Source organism: Polistes canadensis, unplaced genomic scaffold (genome assembly GCF_001313835.1).
Source record: "Polistes canadensis isolate GaletaPanama2010 unplaced genomic scaffold, ASM131383v1 scaffold_33, whole genome shotgun sequence".
NCBI classification, from domain to species: domain Eukaryota; kingdom Metazoa; phylum Arthropoda; class Insecta; order Hymenoptera; family Vespidae; genus Polistes; species Polistes canadensis.
This window is the reverse complement of record NW_014569580.1, coordinates 879,573-901,212: the sequence shown is the minus strand read 5'-3', so window position 1 is coordinate 901,212 and position 21,640 is coordinate 879,573.

The following is a 21,640-nucleotide window of genomic DNA, read 5'->3' as shown; positions in this document are numbered from 1 at the left end:
ATAATACAAAAAAAAAAATAATTTTCTAATATAAATAAATAAATATCTAATTTTTTCTTAAGCTTTGACTTATTTTTCAATAAAGCCTCTCTCTCTCTCTTTATATTCGATTGGTCGAATGAAAGAAAAGAAAAGAAAAGAAAGGAAAAAAGAAAATGGAAGTTGAAGCACAAGCAAGGCTCCTCATTCATATGCATCATAAAAAGCTACGAAGCACGTCGTTATTCGTTAAGTATATTTTATAGTCGCGCACACGGTTAAGCGCCTTCGAACGAGAGAAAGAGAGAGAGAGAGAGAGAAAAAATGAGAGGTCTCATCGGCATCTAGCTTGTTTTCCCCATAAGCTTTGCGAGCCGTAAAGGGGCGGAGCTGTTCGCGTACCCCATGAGTCAAGTTCGGGACTACCAAGCAAATGTACATCTGCGCGTTCGAAATACCCGATCTCGCGAGCACGGATTATAAGGAATATGGGATGAAAGAATGTGATGGGGCTAGTTTGCTTACATATAGAACAACCTTCCATAACACACACACATATATATATATATATATATATATATATAAATAAATACATATAAATGTAAATATATATATCTGTGTACGAGTATAAAAAATACTTTGGCACATCCGGTTTCTCATCTTTTTTTTACGTCTTTATTCCAATTGTACGCAGGAGATTATGGGAGTCGTATATATTTTCAAAGAAATGAAATCCCGTAGAAATTGCGAACTTTCCTCTCCCCCGTTTGGCGTTTATCACCGATTTCGACGATTTAGAACGAAGCTTCCTTTCTTTTTTTTTTTTTCCTTTTATCATCATACTTCGTTCGTATTCTTTTTTTATTGTCCAAAAAAAAAAGAAAAACATGTTATTATTATTTATATTAATAGATACGCGAATTATAATTATATAATTTTGTTATTATCACACACTAGGGAATACAGATTTATTTTCATTTTGAAGGTCGACGTAATGTAAACGAGAAGAATGAGACTGACCCACATAAACTCGATGCAGATGCGCTCGTTGGGTACCCCCGTTGCATTTAAATTCGTTTAAAGGCTGTATTTTATTAACTGGCATCTCATACGAATGCATCACCTTCTTTCCCGCTCATGCTTTTCGACAGTAAGAGAAATAGAATAAGAAAGAGAAAGAGAAAGATAAAGAGAAAGAGTGAGACGGAAACTAAGGAGGGGTGGAAGGGGGTAGGGAGAGGGGGAGGAGAATTCTCTTTGTTCGATCGACGTACGCATAAGTACTTATTTACGTGTAGTACATAGTTCTTCGTCGTGCATATATACATATGTATATACATACATATTTACACGGTGTAAAACTCGTGCCTGCATAATACGCTTGTGGGAATATTATGTGGTAAACGAGAAAGAGAGAAAGAGAGGGAAAAATAAGAGAGAGAGAGAGAGAGAGAGAGAGAATAAAGAAAAGACGTGGAGCCCCATCTTTCTTTCTCTTTCTCTCTTTCTCTTTTTTTTTTTCCCTTCATCACTACCATGGCTACCAACGTCGTGCAGCTCTGCATTAAATTACGAATACATCCTGGCACGGTGCCTAACACGTGGACAGAGAGAAAGACGCTGCGATAAAATTCATGAAGCTCTAGCTGAATTTTTATTCGCGAACGTTTAATAAACGACTTTGTATTTTTAACGACCGTAGTAATACGGATTTCTATCGATTTCTCGAAAAATAATAAGCCTTAGGTTTTGAAGTGTTGTTGAAAAAAAAATAAAAAAAAAAACTCGTAATTAGATCGTTAACGTTTGTTAAATTTTTCATTGGATATTATTATTGGATATAGTTTGTTCGGGGAATGAATAAAATTATTTAAATATAAATACATTAAGTGTATACTTTAATTATATAATATTTAATGAGTTTAATTTGAAAAAAATGTTCATATCTGTCGACATATATATATTTCGATTTGATATTTTTATTAAATGAAAATTTGAAATGAAAATTTATCGCTGGTCTAGGGGAAACATTAAGACGATTGAAAATATTAATAGAATGCGTTAAAGTATTGAACGTACCTTAAACGAGATTGTTAATTAATCGAATTAAGTGTATATATTAGTTTAAAAATACGGAATATAAGTTTGACGTACCTTCCTCTTCGAAATCCATCGGAAAACTGACTCCGTTGTCTTTTGTGAAAGTTCTTTTATCGATTATTGTGTATATGACTTTTCCGAAGGTTGCATAAGTAAAGCGAAGATAATATATCTAATAAATACAATTTATTTCTTTCGGAAAGTCATATAGACAACATTTAATAAAAGAACTTTCAATAGAGGACAACGAATTAGTTTCCCGTTGGATTTCGAAGAGGACGGAGCTCCGAACATATACTACGTGTTTTTTAACTATAATACACATTTTTTTTCGATTAATTAACGATCATTTAAGGTATATCTCATATTCTAATCTACTTTACTAATATTTTGAATTGTTTAAACTAAAATAGATTTTGTTTTAACATTTCTTGTCAGTGATTATCCAATAAACTATCAAATCGAAATTTAATTAATATATATTCGAAGTATGTTAATAAATATAAAAATATCTTTCAAGTGTGTTAAACTCATTAAAAATATATAATTAATATATATTATACCAAAGTATTTATTTATATGAATAATTTAATATATATATATATACATAAACGTAACGATGTAAGATTTTTAAATGACAAACATTTCTCATTACTTTTATATCATTTTAATCCAAATTACGTGAAAAAAAAAACAGACACACACATACACACAGCTGAAAAATTTCATGTTACCGAGAATAAGCGTAGTAGTAAATCGTTTTGGGGAATGTGAAAAACATATGTCTATTTCTAAACACGTTGCTATTCTAACAACCATATAGGTTGAAAAGATAGAGAAACTTGTGTTAACGTTACAAGATGGGAAAAGGAAAAAGCGAACAAAGGAAGCTGAAGAAGAAGAAGAAGAAGAAGAAGAAGCTTCTGGTCGTTGCGTCGCAGTTGTTCATCGATCGAAAACTTCATCCGCATCGTTACTTATACGACGAACGTTCCGTTCGTTCGTTCCTTCTCTTCACAGGGCGGCGTCTTTTTTATCCCACTACTTCTATCTCTCCTTCCTTCTCCTTTCCCTTTGCCCTTAACCCCTCTCCACTCCTTTTCAGATCCCGGCATCACCGACGCCACCACCCGCCCGCCTTCCGGCCGGCTCGCAAGCCGCGTCCCGTCTCGAACAAAGGAAGAAGGGGCATAAATAATCTGAGTTTCCAGCTCTACACTGAGAGAGTGAGTAAGTGTGTGAGAGAGAGAAAGAGAGAGTACTGATAATTAGATTCCAAGGACCGCCTATTTCGGCCGAAAGTTACGTTCGAAGAAGAATCTCTGCCTTTCGTAAACTCTCCTCACTCCTTTTTTTCTTCTTCTTTCCTCTTTGCGACCTAAATATAGGTATAATAATTCTGTTTACCTCTTTCTTTGTTCTCCTTCTCTCTCTCTCTTTCTCTTTTATACTCTTCTATTATATTATTTTTATTCGTATATATTATAAGATTAAAATATGTTGATCTCAAATAGGCGTATAATGTTATTATCATTTTTCAATATGTATTTATTAATTATTTCTTTTTTTTTTTTATATATATGTAACTGTAAAAGATCGAAAGTTGAGAATGTTAAGATTAGTATGGTCGCTTGTCGACACGTATCAGATATGTTGGTGACAGAGTGAATATATTTGAGTTTATTCTTATTAATTAATATTTTTGATATACTGGAAGGTAGCATGCATTAATCTTGACATTATCCAATTTCGATCTTCCACGGTAACATATAAATACACGACGAGTGTACGCGTATTTTATGATATTCTGTTAACAGAGGCAATGCGGAAGAAAAAAATTAATTAGTAGTACGTAACACACTTTTGCGTAATTAAAAAATAAATAAAATATGATAAAGTATTCGTGTGTACAGTTCTTAAATTTATAGTAATTAAAAATGAAAGAACAAAAACAAAAGTAAAATATATGCAACTTTTAAATTGATTTAATATTAAACAAAATTAATTAATATTTTATTAGGATATCTCCTTTAAATCGTATAATTATTGCAAATTTTTGTTTGAATTAATTTAATTGTATATTCGGTAATGTGGCAATGAAAATTAATGAAAAATATTCTAAACGAATGATTGATTTCATTTGCATCATCTTTCGAGAGAACGGATCATTTAAATATTAAAACTGGATAATGAAATTTTCGTTTCTTAATATTTATCTTTACAAACTTTAACTTTTCTTCCCCCCCCCCCCCTTTTCGACTTTATTTCCCCTCTTCTTTCATTCTCGTTGGCAGCCGAAGAAAACAAAGAGAACTTGTTCCTTTTCCACCCTTGGAAATGCGTCCAGCATATTTATGGTGAAACGGTGCTGTACACTTACAGCCAAGAATTACTTGTCCCGTTTTCAGCATCCACCGCAAGAAGCATCCGAAAAGGAAAAAGGGAGGAAGGAGAAGATGGCGTGGGAGGAAGGGGAAAAAAGGGGATAGAAAAAATAGAAGCGTACGCGGAAAAGAGCGATAAACGGACTCTTGTGCTTCTCGACACAATGAATTTGACCAACGTCCGAAGGGAGAGCTCTCACGAATATAAGGGCTTCCGATTTCTTTTGAAAGAGAAAGAAAGAGGGCTTAAGAAAGATTGAAACAATGGAACCACTAAAAGACTAGTGATACTCTAATCCGAATTATTGATACTTTCAAGTTTTTGATTGAACAAATGTAGTAATCATTAATGAAATTGATTATAGTTGAATTAATGAATAATATTATTTTTGAATGATTTCGAATTTAGTTTCTTTTCGTGAATTCGGTTTAAATGAAAATTATAAATCTTATTGTTGATTGCAGATAAGACGAATGATTCTAACGTTATGGGAAAAATTCACAAAGCTAAACATAGATACAGGTTATATTTTACGGTACTCTTAGTTTAACTAGAGTAAGAATAAAATACAGAAGATCGAGGACACGATTCCGCATTTGGGCAAACGTTGTGTTCAGGTAAACTACGTAGTCTAGCGCATTCCCTTTTTTCTTTCTTTCTTATTCTTTATCCCTTTTTCTCCATTGGCGAACGTAACAAGATGCCTCTTATAAAAACAGTTACCGGTATAATGGGTGTAACGAGGAAAAGAAATTGCTACTGGTAGTATACCGGTTATGCCAAGGGAGGAGGACAGAGGAGGACAGAGGATGACTCTCGTAAATTTAACGTGCGAACAGTACCACAATGCACGTTAAATTATTCTCCATCTCCCTTTTAAAGGGCTTTGAATTATTGCACCTCTAGGACCTATAGGGTGTCCCGTTTTAATTGAGCTAGTTTGAATGGAATCGTTGGATCTCGAATCGTAATAAAATTAATCATCCTGCTGGTGGTACAGTTGCAATGCATTTGCTGTTATCTAAGATTTACAATGATTACAAAACATTACTATCATTAAAGAGTAACCGTATATCCAAATATATCTGTCGTCAAATTATTAAATCGAGAATAATCATACTTGATTAAAGAAATTATTCGAGTATTGCGTTGTGTCGGGGTTACAAAACTTTATAGTTGTTGTTTTTCATTTTATTTTTGTTTTTCTTTGGTTAATGCACAAGCGCATATAATCTCGATGAATTTTTATATATGATCGATTTGAACTTTTCTTTTTTCTTTTCTTTTTTAAACAAATATTTTAGAACGATTATACTCGAACGTGTACGTAGAATTTGTCGGATTGTAAAATAAATTATTTCGCGTATAGTTTTTATGTAAGAGATGGGATTATTTTTTGGGTTAACTTTTTGAATCACAAATACCCCACTGTACCGAAATAGTTTTCTACGAAACTTTCTTTGATGAGAGAACTCAGAGAAGAAAGTGGAGTTAGGAAGAAAGAAAAATAAGGTATGTAGGGACGATTTAACGGGGGATTAAATGGGACTCTCTTTCTTTCTTTCTCTCTTTCTCTCTCTCTTTCTCAACACAAGCCAGCCGCTATTGATTTTCCTTTTCTCGCATGACGCGGCTAAAGAGGATAACAAAGGATCATTAAAAATCTACGGATTTCATTTGATAAGCGTACTCTTTTCAATTTCATTTTTCCGACAATTTTTTCTATCATAAAATTCAATTCATTTTATGGTAGCTTTAAATTCTCAAAAATTCAATTTTTGGATTGTTGAGTTGGATACACTGACAGTTCGAAGGATTTCAATGGCAGTGAAAAGAGACCAACTACTTTTCTACCTGAGTTTATAATTCAGTGCAAAAGTGACGTCTGTTCGAGTAACACGTGCACCTGCCGGCGATAAAAATTTGTTCATTTAGCAAAGACTCGTAAACAATCGATAGAAACATTTAATCGATACTATATATATTATAATTAAACGAAATTAAATACCAATGAAAAACGGTTATTCAGAGTGCCATGCGCGATATAATTAAAATGTAATTAAAAAACAAAAAATATATATCAAATTAAGTTGAAACTTGATAGACAAAGGTTTTCAAATTAGGGATTACAAATGAAACGATACGAAATTGCTAAGCGACAATATGGCGGATCCAATTTGACGGGCGTATATGAAAAAAAAGAAAAAAATTTCAAATTTAGCTGAGCTTTAGTCTGGACGTTAAGTACATTTAGCAGATCTCGTAAATCAACGCCTGTATTTCCGTAGCGAGTTTAACAAAGGAAGTCGGTCATTTTCAGCGAGGGACAAAGAGAAGATGGTGGTTTTGAGATAGATAGGGCAGAAGAAGAAGAAGAAGAAATGGGGAAAAAGAGAGAGAGAAAGAGAGAAAGAGAGAGAAAATGTGTTTATTGTGTAAAAGCTTAAGAGGATTTCGTAATAAAATTCAAGCCTAAGTGAACTAGAAATTACGATTTAAATGTAAGCATGATAAGTATTAACGTAGTAGGGTTAAGCATTTCAAAGTGTTGAAAATAAAGTCAAGAATAATTTCTAGGCGTGTTGTGCCCTTGGCGCCGTATATTATTCATGCACATATCTACGATTAAATCAACGCCCAAGAACATCGCGCGTGTCTTTTTTGGAGATGAAGGAAACATAGGAAGATAGGAAACGGATAGGGTGATAAGGGGGAGGGGGAGGGGGGGGGAAGTGGTCCACGAGGAGTGACAAGCGTCGAGAACAAAAGTGATTTAACCGTAAACAGAGAGGACTCCGTGAGTCGTAGAAAGCAGAGAATAAGGGCTCCGAATGGAGAAAGGAAGAGTCGAAGTGGGTAGATAGGGCAGAGGATATTTCCTCCTCAAACTCACCGGGGTCACATTTCTCTTGATTTGCGCCGAAACAATCCGACTATCTAAATTTCAAATATGCCTCCGTACGTCTGATTTTTTTTCTATTTTATTTTCTTGTTTTTCTTTTTCTCTCCCAAAATGACAATCTCTCGATTTTTATAATTCTAAAACGTCATTAATATTTTTTCCCCAATATTTTACGAAATGTCCAATTATCTCTCATAATTAAACACCCTTATATATATATTTTTTTCTTTCTTTTCGTTTAAATTACTATATTTAATTGAATTTTAAACATTTCTCATAATCGTCGTAATATTTTGTTGGTTTATGTGTTTCTATTCGAGTTTACAATTTAGCTTTTGTTTTAACGACGATAGATGTAAAAATATACCTGTTAAATTATTAACTATATATTATAATAACGCGGATTTTAAGAAAATAAATAAATAAATAATTAATAGAAGTAAGGAATGTGTGAATATTTTTCTTTTGTTTACATTGCCCACTTCAAATAAGTCTTTTTTTTATCGATCGATGAAGTAAACGACATTGGTTCATCGATTAAGGGCCGATTCGTAATATCGTTGTTCGTGTGGCTGCACGAGGGATTGCGGACCATTGAGCAGTCGGCTGCCGTGAAAATAATGACGCAAAGCAACGCCCTACGGGTTTATTTTTTGAGGAATACCACCATCATCATCGACCGTGTCTTCCCATAATTTCAGTATCCCCGATATCTTCTCTTTATCGTCCTTGTCTCCACGGATTTTCTTTTACAGGGAAAAAGGGTACCAACTGTGAAAACGTATCGAGAACAACTTATTCGGCCGAGTTTCGTTCGAAACATCGATTTTCATGAACAGACAATGAAGGGCTTTCTCCCTTGACTACGTTGTTGGGTCTCGTTAATGAATAAAACGGGGAAACGCATCCTTTCATTTGATGGAACCCTTTACAACTAAAATGCCCTTATTCTATGATGTATATTCGTAAAAACATAGATCTGCGTATCTTCCAAGTTTCGTTGTACACTCGTCGAGTCTTTCAAATAACGATCAAACCTTCGTTACAAATTATACTCATTATGTTATTATCTTTTGTTTTTTTTCTTTTTCCAATAATTTTTAACCCTGATCTCTTAAGGAATAATAATAATTTCAAATATAAATTATTCAACCTGAATTCTTTGTTTGTTTAAATGCAATAGGATCGAGACGATAGAAGAAATGCAGCTGGTTTTTGGCCTTGTTCTCAAACAGAATAAAAATAAAAAGAAAAAGGAAGATGGGCCGAGGGGGCTAGGGAAGGAAAGGGAAGGGAAGGGAAGGGTAGTGAAGGGATGGGAACGGGAGAAGTGCATCGCGTGTTTCGCCTGCGTTGTTTCTTCCTGCGTCCGTGCAAAGCATGGACGGAACTCAAGGTCGCGATAATTCGCAAAAGAGGAGGGGATACATATAGGAGAAGCAAAACAGGGGGAAAAGAGAGACTGTTGTGTGTGTTTATGAGAGAGGCAGCTGGAAGGCAGGCAAGCAAGCAAGCAAGCAGGCAAGCAAGCAGGCAGGCAGGCAGCAAAAGCGGCCGAACTGGCATGCGGGGCCCAAGGTCTTTCTCCCAAGGGCCCCTATTACGTGACCACGCGAATACACGTGGACACACTAACATGCATACATATATATATACGTATACATGTAGACAAACTCACACTAATATATCAATAACAGCATTTACATAAGAGATCCCGTCCCCCTGTTGGATGAAAAAGGATGGACGGTCCCCGATTCGACCTTCGCGCAAATTCGAACAACACGTGCGCGAGAAAAACACGGGTGTTTGATAGACCGTATAGTATTTTAGTATAGTATAGTATAGTATATATGGGTCAAACTACGCAGCTCTTTCGAACGCCAAGTGGAGGACGAAGAAGACGAAGCGAGTAGTACGTCCTTTCCTTTCTTATTCTTCTTCTTCTTCATCTTCATCTTCCTATACTTCGTTTTGGATTTTTTCTTCTTCTTCGTATTCTCTTCCTCTATTTTTGGTACCCTCGGAATAGAAGAAATGCGATGGGTAGCGCCAGGGAATTTGACGACGTAGTAGCAGCAGCAACAGCACCGGCGGCACCAGCACGTGTTCGACCTCTTTTTATTTTTGCAAAGACCATAAAGGAGTTAAGTATCGTGCTTAAACGATGACGTTCCTTCTTCCTTTCCACAGCCGTAACCTCGATCTTTCCGTTTTTTTATCTTCTTCTTCTTCATTTTTTCTTTTTTCTTCGTCCCCCTCTCTTTCTCTCTTTATCTTCTATTTCTTTTTTTTTTTTTGTTCCTACGTTTATTCTTTCTTTCTTTCTTTCTTCGCCGATGAATTTTTCGTAGCACACACATTGATCTCAACATATTCGATTTGTTTTTGGTAGCGAATACAAGGTTTGCCTTTATCATTGTTTTACGATTAAATATTTTCCCGTCTCTTGTTGTTGCTGTTTTTTTTTTTTTTTATCTTTTCCTTTGAAGTATCTGTAATACGAAAAACGGTTTGATGTTTTACTTTGTAAAATGGCAAACGTGTGGGTTCTTGATTTCGGTATAAAAAAAAATAGAAAAAAAGGATGAATTATCTTGTGTTTCTTTCTTTTACATTTAGTAATACGTCAGGTATGATAGTATATTTGAAAAGCTTGTGAAAAATAGCAAGTACGTTTTCCCCATCTCTTTTGATACGGATCAATTTCATTTCCCGGGTACATACTTCGTTATTAAAACGAGATCATTTTTCTTGATTTTCTTGCCAGCACGCACTATCGAAAATTTCATACCGAAAGAACTGCCGTTAGGTCTCCAGGGTGGCATTCGACGGTAGGACGCCTTTTTCTCACCGGTATCCAATTCGTAAAAATCCACGTTGTGTGTGCATAGTCTATATTCGTTCTTCATGAAAGAACGAAAGGGAGAAATAAAGAAAAAGGAATAGCCAGAAAAGATGGAATACGTATTATACTATATACATACATGCATACATATATACGTAACATATGCATGTATTTCTTTATCCTTCTCTTGCATATCCTTCGTTTTCTTTCTGACAAATGCGAGGGTCCGTCACGCGTAGGAGGATGCCTAATTTACCAGCCGTGATTTTTGCTCGCGCCCTAACGCTTCACCGGAGGGTGAAACACATGAGTTGCACGTGAGAAAAAAGGAAAAAAAAAACGGAGTGAGTGAGAGAGAGAGTCTTGTCGATGGATGTATAACCTTTTTCCATATGACGTATCGCCGTGATTACCCTGATGTAGATTCGTCCGTCTGTCGGTTCGATACCGTATCGAGAACACACGTTTACCCCTTACCAATTCTCGTTTTATCCAAGAACGCATCGATCATCGTTGCGCCCACGATTATTCATCGCGTTGCGCGCCGCCATTGGGAAAAAAAAAGCTCGGCTCTTCCGTTGAGATTGAAAAGCCATTCCGCCGTCTGGGAATGTGAAACGAACCGCCTTTCTGCGAGTCGATCCTTCCCCATCACCCCTTCTTTCTTTCTTTTTTTTTTTTCTCTATCGAGTTATACAGACGAGTTGCATTTGATATTTGCGTCCTCGTGAAAATCTAATTACGCATTACGTCCGTCTTCATTTTGAAGTATCTTTTATCTAGTTTTTTAATCAAATGATTAAAAACCTTTTGACAGCTTTTCAAACATTAACTGCATCGTATCTTATCGATAATTTTTCATTCGCAATTACTTTTAGAACCATTTATCAATATTCTAATGTAAGATTTATAATAAGACGTAAGTGTACATACGTCTATGTGATTTATTTTTAATCGAAACATCCGTTTGTTTAACTCGATCGATCGATCATTTTATAAATAACAAACTTTGAGTATATATATCTTCTTTTTTTATTTGTTTTTTTCTTTCTTTTTCTTTTTGGTCAAATCATATCTCGAGGAATAAAAAAGAAGGTAATTTATCTGAGTCCATTTCTCTCGGTGATTTAGTTTACCTATTCGACTTTATGGGATATCCTTTTTCTAACAGCGTTTTTATATAAAGATTTTAAGCATGTGTGTGTGTGTGTGTGGGGAGGTTATAAGAAAGAGAGAAATAAAGAAAAAGAGAAAATAAAATCGTACGTGGTAGAATGGAATCAAGGGTTTTCGACCAATCGGAAGCACGCGTCGATTCACCTCAAATCGTCCGTGGATAGAAATTATTGGGCAAAATTATACGTTCGGCGTATTGGCCAGATCGATTTCCCCATAACGTTCCTATACTTTCATGCTACCGTGCCAAGGTGACTTTATTCTTTTCTTTTTTTACATCGTAGTATTAAATAGTTCCTCTTGTCAGTTAGCACGCGACAAGACCGCACCCACTCACGTGGGGCCAAAGAATTATGTGCCCCTTTAATTTATACTTCCAATTTTTATTCCACGAAGTTTAAATACGGTTGTCCCACTGGCTCGCATTTATTTTCACCCCCTCCCCCTCCCCCTCCGCCCTGAATTGCACCAATTGCATCAATCGTTCTTTTTTTTTTTTCGTTTCTAAATCCGCGATGAAAGATTTGTCGGAATTATTTTAACAAGAAAAAAAAAAGAAAACACATTTCAAGAAAAATTATTATCTTTCTATTAGTCCTTTTATTTTTGATTTTGCTTTTTTTTTTTTCCATTATTTTAACGCATCGTGCGATAGTATTGGACCGAGTTTTCTTTATGGTTTGTTTATTTTTGATATAAGCAATGTTACCAGAGAAAGAATAGAAAGGAAAACCCATATGATAAAGTTTTCATTTAAAAATATATCTTCTTTTACAGTTTAAAGAAAAGAGAACTACAGTATATAAACAACGTTCGTTGTGTTTTCTTATCTTATATTAGTAATATAGAATAAAAAAGTAATAAAGATTCGTGTAAAATAATATCCATTGTTTAATAACATAATACCGATAAGATTAATATCGCATAGTTTTGATAATTTACTTCAAAGTATTCTTCTGTTTGTTGTTAGAAAATATCAAAGATTTGTCTCTCTTTTAAAAGTTATCGTATAAAAGATTCCTTAGAACGATATCTTGTTGTGATACTTTGAAGTATGAGATAAGCAATGTAAACGAGCAAGAGTATACCATACGTACATATATATATATATACGTAAAAATGTCAGGTGAGTTAGGAATCTTTTCTTCTTTCTTTCTTTCTTTTTTTTTTTGAATTCCCAGATGGAAGGAAGGTCGTAAGGTGGAGACGTTTCTCGCGCGAAAGATTTAAGAATAAGAAGAAGAAAAAGATGTCAAAGAGCCGACGACGTAAAGTCCTCGTGTCTCCTCGAAAGAGAGAGATTGATGTCAGATGGGTGGATTTCAAATTGTCAAGGAGAAAAATCGAGATTACTTTCACGATGTTTCCACGAGACATCAAGTTCAGACGACACTTTCTTTTCTTTATATTATTTCGTTCCAAAATTTCAACGCATTTTTATAACGATCTATATATATATATATATATATAATGTTTAACGTTTGGAAAATAAAAATGTATTTTAATCTTGTCAATCGTGTGTGAGTAGTAAAATAATGAACGCGAAAAATTCATCAATCGTAGAAATAGTACGAGATATAGATTACGTCTTAGATAAAATTGATAAGGTAAAGATATAATCTAAACATATCTGGTATGAATTATTTGTATACGAGTTAAGAAGTGTTTATATTTTTAACAGATAATGATATCCAAGCTTTGTTTTAACGATTAGATCGATTTATAAGATAACAGTTGCATATTAGTCTCTCGTTTCATCGTTGTTCCGTTCATTTGATGAACTCGAATTAAAAGTTAAACATTTCGTAATAAACACATCATATAACAATTGATTTTTCTTCAGATTATTATTTATAACAAATGATTAAATCGATTTATAAGATAGCAGCTGCATTAGTCTCTCGTTTCGTCGTTGTTCCGTTGGACTCGGACCCTGGAAGTGGAACCCTTCGTGAAGGCACCCTTCTTATTTTCGTATTACCACTTTGTGAGGACGGGATTTCGTTGGTTCCGCGAGGCGTCATTATCGGGACGCCTGACTCACCGTAATTACAGGCTTTTTGCGTGCCGACGAATTTTTATTACGCCCCCTTGACTGCCGTTCGACACGAGTCTCATTTCCTTCTTTATTCTCAACTCCGTTTGATTCGTACACATATTTCGTTTCGAGGCGCGATTCCACGAAACCGTTCATTACACTTACGGTCAATTACAAGAAAGCAAAAGCCAAATTATCGAATACAATTTATAGTCAAAGAAAGAAAAACCGCTTAACGCGAAATGTGTATGTGTGTGTTAACGTAATTGCACAAATCTATTTGACCGAGTTTCATAAACAATTCGATCGAATCGAAACCCAAGTGGTGGGTTTTAAATCACGTATGTGATATCACACTTGTTAAAATATTCAATAATTTTTTGTGAGATTAATATATCGAAGTTAGATATACGATAATTGAAAAATGAAATTATTTTACGTACAATTCTCTCTCGAATGCATATATATATATATATCTCTATATAATAAAGAAATAAAATAGAAACTTTTTTCATTTAGCTTCTCGACAGCGTCATTTTTTGTTGTTGAGAACTTGTAATCAACAACTCGTATCGTCTTATCGTTGACTAGAATCTACCCTTCCTCAAAGTCTCGTTTCGTAAAAGCACTCTCTCTCTCTCTTTTTCTCCCTGCGAAGGACAGGTCCTTTTTCCTCGTCGTCGTGCACAATCTATTAGCTGGTTGTTTTTTTTAACGATTAATACCTCCATCCGGAGAGTGGGGGGGGGAGGGCAGTTGATCAAATGCGATATTACCGCCGGCGAAGGAACTCATTTCGTGTGTTGCACCTGCTTCGCATGTTTTTATCTTTTTTGGACAAGGAGAGAAGAAACTCTAACCTACGAGGGATTTAGACGTATCCAAGCAACCTCCTTTTCTTCTTCTTATCCTTCCTGTATCCGAGTCAATGGTGCTTCCTAATATCCTTATTTACGATTAACTTCCTGCTTTCTTAAAACGTTTTAAAGTCAAACTGGAATGTTGGAATGTTGGAATGTCCTTTCCCTCCGTTTTATAACTTTTACGTTACGAACTAACGTGTTCTATTATTTAATATACTACATTAACCGATATCAAGTTTTTCGCGTGTGAGATATTGAGAAAAAATATAAATGAAGAAAAGTTTTTACCCAAAAAAGTAAACGCATGGAAATAATGCTCGGTTAAAATTGTCGTTAATTAATAACTTCTTTATACTTTTTGAAAACATTTTCAGAATCCAATTTGGGAATATATCTTGATTATTCAATTTTCACTTCCGCGTTGTCAAAGCAAACGTATTACATCTTTCAATCCGTTAATTATGCGTCCTATTTTTGAAAGATAAGTATCTCTCTTTTTTTTTTTTTTAACAGCATGACGACATTATATTATACAAAAAAACAACGCGTATATATTTTTGAAATGACGCGTTTATGCGACGAGAACAATTTAAAAGGTTAATCTTCGTTTTACGTATCCGTGCGAATAGAACCCCGAACGATCCCGCGTATTTCGGATGAGATTGGAAAGAAAACAAGAAGAAGGAAACGAACAAATGTAAAAATACAAAAAGAAAAAGGGACAAAAAGTTTTTTTCACACGAGAAAAAAAACAAAGACAAAAAAAAAAAAACACGAAACGTAGGCATGCAAATTGCGCCCGAATTTTGGTACGGGTGATTTTATTTTCCGGCCTATTCTACGTTAGGGAAAAAGAGAACCGGAACGATGAATCGGGGGAGTGAAGGGGTGAGGGGGAGGGGGCGGACCCCCCGCTGGCCGTGATCGAGGGTCGCGGAACATGGTACTGGAAGGTGGGAGGAATGGGTAGAGGGGTGACGAGAGGGAGGAAGGATAAAACGTGGCTCGTCGAGGGTTCTCAAAAACGTTACCACCCCAGTCATTACTCCGGCATTAACGAGGGATGATTTTGCTTCTATCCTTCGCGGATTCGTCGCTTTATCGAGTGACGGAGGAGACTCGCCGGTCCTTCGCCGGAGGGGAATCCGGTCTATGCGGACAAGGAAAGAAGAAGAAAAAAAAAAAAAAAGGAAAAGAAAAAAAAAAGAAAATTCGTAAAGAAAGAAAATGAGAATAAGTCGCATTTTCCAATGGGAAAACGAACAAAGGTAAATCCATTGTGTTTGATAATGTTGAATGAGTTCTATTCTTAAATTATGATTTAACGATGCTATTATTAAAACGAAACAAATCAAATCATTTGTTATATGTTTCTTTCACGTTGGACGTGTTGGTATAGAGAAATATATATTTCAAAAATGAAATATTATTTTAATGAATGTTCGTAATAACGCGGGTTTTGTGTTACGTTTTAAATAAAATACCTCGGACGCGCAAAGTTGGGTAATAAAAATTGTTTACGCGTGTATTGCGTTTTTGTTTACTTTTTCTTTTTTTTTTGCAAGATGGAAGTAAAAATTTACGCTTACGTAACAGTTGTTTCTTTCATTACTATTAACACTTACTATTATATCAAACGTACTTCAATCATATTATAATCCTATATATTTTAAACATCAATTTTATTCAAACTCATTCTCGAGTCGATCAATTTTTTTGCTTTACACCCGGGGCTCTTATTCGTTAACTTCGATGATGATGATGATGAAGATAAACGAAATCAATATCGCAATAACATTATCTCAGGAGGAATCATCATAGTGCGAACGTTTCCATTGGTTTTCTCATGTATATTAAATATCTATCATTAGGATTCTTATATTGACTAGCGGATAGATGTATATATTTTTGTTTCTTTTTTATTCGAAACCGGTTTATAGTCAAAGAATGAACAAAGGAATGAAAGAATTTGGCAACGTTCGTTGGGCCAACTGGTGGTCGGTCGGTCGGTTGTTTGCTTCGTGCCCGGAAACCACAGCAGCTGCGAGCCGTGCATGAACGGTAGAAAGGCGTCGTAGAATGCGAATTCGAGAAGATCGAGTTCGTTCTTCTATTTCTGATGTGAGTTCTATCTCTCTCTCTCTATCTATCTATCTATTTATCTATCTCTATCTTTTTTTCCAAGCAACGGGACAAAGTGCGTTGGACGGATCGTTGATCGACGCAGTAAAAAGATAGGCTCTTGCACAATTGGACATCGAAGCAGGTAGGGTCCTTGGACTCCATTCTGAAAGACGGTGAGACAGTCTTAATGTTCTTTCGATGCTAACTCGCGATCCTCTTACTATTTTAACTCCTTCGGAACGCGATCCCAGTGAAAGGCTAACTAACATAAGCGATAATGTCGCTGAGAAACTGGTCGAGTCAACCGAGTTCCATCTTTGACTTCCTTCTTTAGAGTGAAATATCTTTTAATCCCGATAATAATAAAATAACGTTAATTATATTATTTTTAAATCGTTGAAAACTTTATATTGGCAAACATTAATTGCACACGTTATTTGATTTTATTTCAAATAATCTCGATGATATTGTCATCATTTTGGAATAAAAACATATATATATATATATGACACACTATGTGAAATAATATAAAGTAATAAATATTCTTCTCTCCGTGTCAATTTTTTTTTTCAACGCGGTACACCCAATTCTATTTTTACATAGGTGCAATATATGTTTTTACACGCATTCTTTAGAAACTTAAAAATATAATTAGGTATACTATGTTTTAATAACAATAATGATTAACAGTTTTATTTTTCATTACGACGAGTTAACTCTCATGTAAAACAGGTCAATTCTCATTGCGTTTATTATCAACATAAATCATGTATGAATGATGAATTATGTAGTATTTAATATATCTAGTGTTTAGTTATTTATTTCTTACCTTATGAAATGTAAAAGCTGTGCAACATGTGTTACGTAACAATTTTCAAATATAATATAAATTTCATTATATTATTCCAACACAAAGTTATAAACATTTAAGTAAAAAAAGAAAACAAAATGAAAACAAAAGAAGATCAAGATAATTCGTATCGCGTTCGATCTTTGTACTCCAGTAAATCATGATGGAAATAGCATCATTCAAGTTGATTCACCATAGAACGAACGTGTCGTCGGTTAATCTTGCTTAGGCTCGATTTGCGTGCACGTTGTCGTGAGAAAACGGCAGGTTCGCGAACCTCGAACCAGTTCAAGGATACATACGTGCTGTCACGTTCGTATGCTAGCGCATAGAACGAATGGATCGATCAAGATTCCTGAGAAGACTTATAGTAACTTGGCAAAACATTCGTACTATCTTTAAAACTCGTATTTGAAGAAAAACTTGTTTCATAACTCGTTGATATATTATATAGCGTTAATTAAAAATCATTTACATAATTTTAATTCATTTTGTTTAATTTATTTTTGCAACGTTGCGACTTCAAAGTAGACACCCTACGTGGACACGCGTGAATTTATATACTGATAAGAAAAAAAAGAAAAACAGATTTGTTCGTTTGAATCTCAGTTTATTTGATTCACTATAATATAACGTCATAAAACTTTAACCCTCCATCGGCATGGTGGATTTTATTAAAGTCACTGTAAAGCGAGATTTTTTTTCTCAATGTTATCGTTGTTCAACAAAATCTGCAAAAAAGTAATGTATTAATATTATTTAGGCTTTTTAAAATATTATTTAATAATTTTATATTTCGTTATATTAATAATATTTTCATTTAAAAATAAACACAAATATTTATTCAAACATTTTGGTGCCGATCCACGGTACAGGTGGATGATTAAAGTCGTACTTTTTAAAGTCAAATAAATGAATCAGATCAATCATTAAATCAAATTTGATTTTATTTAGCGAGTGAAAGAAAATATATCTGTACGCTTAAAAATCTCGGTTTATTTGATTTCACGTAAATTATATTAACGTAACTTCAAAGTAACACAAATTTACGATTAATTACATTCGAATAATATAGTGAATTTAATTGAATTCAGTGGTAAAGGAAAATACCTATGTACACTTAAGTCGTGCGTACGTCGATCATCCCTTATCGTAAAGGGTTGGTAGGAGAAAAGAGAAGGATCGTTGTAGTCTCGGACGAACACCCTCGTACGAGTTTCTAACGCACGCATATGGCTACCGGTTGGCAGGTTTCCTTGGTAACCGTAAACAGGCGCTCCCTGAAATTTTATCACCGCGTTCGTCGTATTGCAGGTGGACCTCATCGAGCGGCACAGCCCTTTTTACGATCCACGTGGATGTACACGACTCTGGCCAGGATCTTGTTCAACCCTTTTTTGCTTCATTTCTTTCTCTCGCGAATAAAACGACAGATAATAGTACTTTCGAATAATTCTTCCAACTTTTTCCTTTTACTTTTTGTTTTCTTCTTTTTTCTTTTAATTTTGTTCTTTTTTCTACTTTTTAAATCACTCCTCTCCCTCCTCCTCCTTCTCCTCCACGAACAGATGAGTTTATTTTAATCTTCTACTTTTTACTTACTCCATGATTTTTCCACGAAATAGCACTAAAACGTTTTATCGTCGGCGTTCGACACCTCGGAAAAACCCTGCTCAAAGCTTTTCAATCTTCCTAATGGAAGTAGAAAACTTTCCGAAGTGTCGCGAATTTCCCCAAAACGTTTCGGACGATACACTGGATAAGGGAGTATCTAGCACGACCATCGAGTTCTTATTCTCAGAATTCAATCCGATACGATTGTCGAATAATAAACATAATAGAAAATAATATTGAAAATCTCTGTTGTAAAAAAGTGCATTTATTTTTTTAACTTAGGTAAAATATAATAAGAGAGAAAGAGATATTTATCATAAATATCAAATTTATTCCATACAACATTGTATTTTTATTCGCTATTTTATAATATTTATATAAGGATTGTATTAATTAAATTTTTTAATTTAAAAAGATAAACAAAAATTGATGTAAAAATTAGACATTATATTAACTTTTCTAAAAATTAAAATGCTACTCGAAAATATCCTACTTCACGGTATTGTATATATAAAAAAGGAAAAACAAACTGGAGTGTCAGACTGTTTAAAATAATTTCATTACTTTTGAATGAAATCTTCTCTCCTTTTTCTTTTAAATAAAAGTACATTCTTTTGTCTACGCGTAGAATACTTTGTCGAGTTATAAATTTAGCATGTAAAGTTCAGAAAATGTCAGTGAATGCAATGCTGTAAATTGTGCATCTTTCCAATTTCTTTAAAAAGTTTCGATACAAATATTTTGTATACTTATAGCAAAAGCGGATTTTAATGACTCTTATATTAATTAATAATCATGTTGAAAGATATGAATTCATTTGAAAAAAATAATACAACCCGATTGTTGAATTAGAAAATTAGATACATTAATTAGAAACGAATGTATGAGAATATCATTAAGAAACTAAATGTAAATTTGGTAGATTTGTTAAGCACTTTCTCTGTCATCGTTGAAGAAGAAGAAGAAGAAGAAGATGATGATAATTTAAGAAAATTTACGAGAGAAGGAAGGAAGGAAGAGAATCAAGGAAGTCGACATTGCGTCGCGTACTTGAGGCGTTTTCAGTGCTGCACCTGCAGACCGCTCGAACGTTCTGCGAGTAAGCACGGCGGGTTGCGTCTTCGAAGGGGCTGTAATAATTATTTCTTCCTACGTCTCGTGTCTACGTGTCCAAACGAAAGGACGATTAAAACGGAAGCATCGAGTAATTAAAACCAGGGAGGATATAAAGTTCTTCTCATTTTGCTTGTATAATAATTCCATTCTACTGAAGAAGCCCTTATCGTCGTACGAGTTTCATCCAAATAATCTTACACGTTCGTTGGATACGTTTAATTACTCTCATTTATTCCGCTCGTTTCGCACATTTTTATTAAACCAGGCATCTCTTTTTTTTTTGCATTTTTTTTTTTTAAAACAATAGATCCTTACGAGAAATAATTTAATCGATTTAATTTCAACCGATTCGCATCGCGCGAGAAATTTTGCAAATTAAATTAATTTTATATTTGTTCTTTTTTTTTTGTTTATTTTTCTTATTTCTATTCGCACGAATCACAATTCGCGTTTCTCGATGAAATGGCTGTCTTTCGTATATATTAAATTCCAGCACGGACAAATGGGTGTCTCGGTTTCGATTCAATATGCCTTTTCTTTTTTTTTTTTTTTTAATCATCCAAAAGAACGCGTTAGGTATTTCTATTTTTCATTTTGTTCTCTTTCGCGTTTTAATTTCCTACGGATCGTTATAAATTATATCCGATCTCTTTCTTCCTTTCTTTACCTTATTGCAAATGACAATGTTCTCGAGTATTGTAAAATAACGGGCGCAACAGCTTGTCGATACGATCGACGTATCGACGATATATTTGCTCGTATCACGGCCAATGTGTGTCTGTTTATTTGAACGATATTCCTTTACCTTTCCCCAAGCTCTTTTCTTCCAATCGAATATAAAAGCCCAAACAAGTCGTGTCCTATGTTATTTTTCCTTTTTTTCCTCATTCCATTTTATATGCGATATTCACTGCGAGAAAACTTCTTCTCCGAGAAGAACGTATTCGACGTTCTTCTTTCTTGCAATCTCGGAAACAAGAAAGCGAATCATTCAGAAGCACCTTATTTATGTAAAAATTATTCCAAGTTTCGTGTAAAAGAGGGTTGAGGAGCGTGATGGGTTGGTTCCATCGTGAGAAACGATTTATTGGGTATAAAAGCGGGGAGATAGAAATTTAATATCCATTTAATAACGTTCATAAGATAATTTCACATTCTCATTCGTTCTTTTTTTTTTTTTGCTTTTGTTTTTGGGTTCAATTTATCTCATAAAAAATAAAGGAAGATATTTCGCGACGAGATCGTCTACGTTCGTCACTTTCCAAAAAAAAAAAAAAAGAACAAGCAATCGAAATCATTAAAAAAGTTAGCGAGATAATATATTTTTTAATTCTTTTTTTTTTTTTTTTTATTCGTTAAAATATGATATATCTCGGAAGAAAATAATTTTTACGGTTTTATCGTCGAGATTATTTTCAATCGACGTATTTTTTAATCTCCACCTCGTTTAATCGATTTTCGGTTTAATCCTTATTTTTTTTTTTTTTTATTCGGATTACTAATTAACATTGGCGATCGCATTAGATTTCTTTTTGATGGGCTTACGCACCTCATAATATCCTGTTAAATTCCGTCGGTGACAAATCGTTTTACGATAGGGTTCCGGGTTTTCTTTCTTTATCTTTTTTTTTTCTTTTTTTTTTTTTTT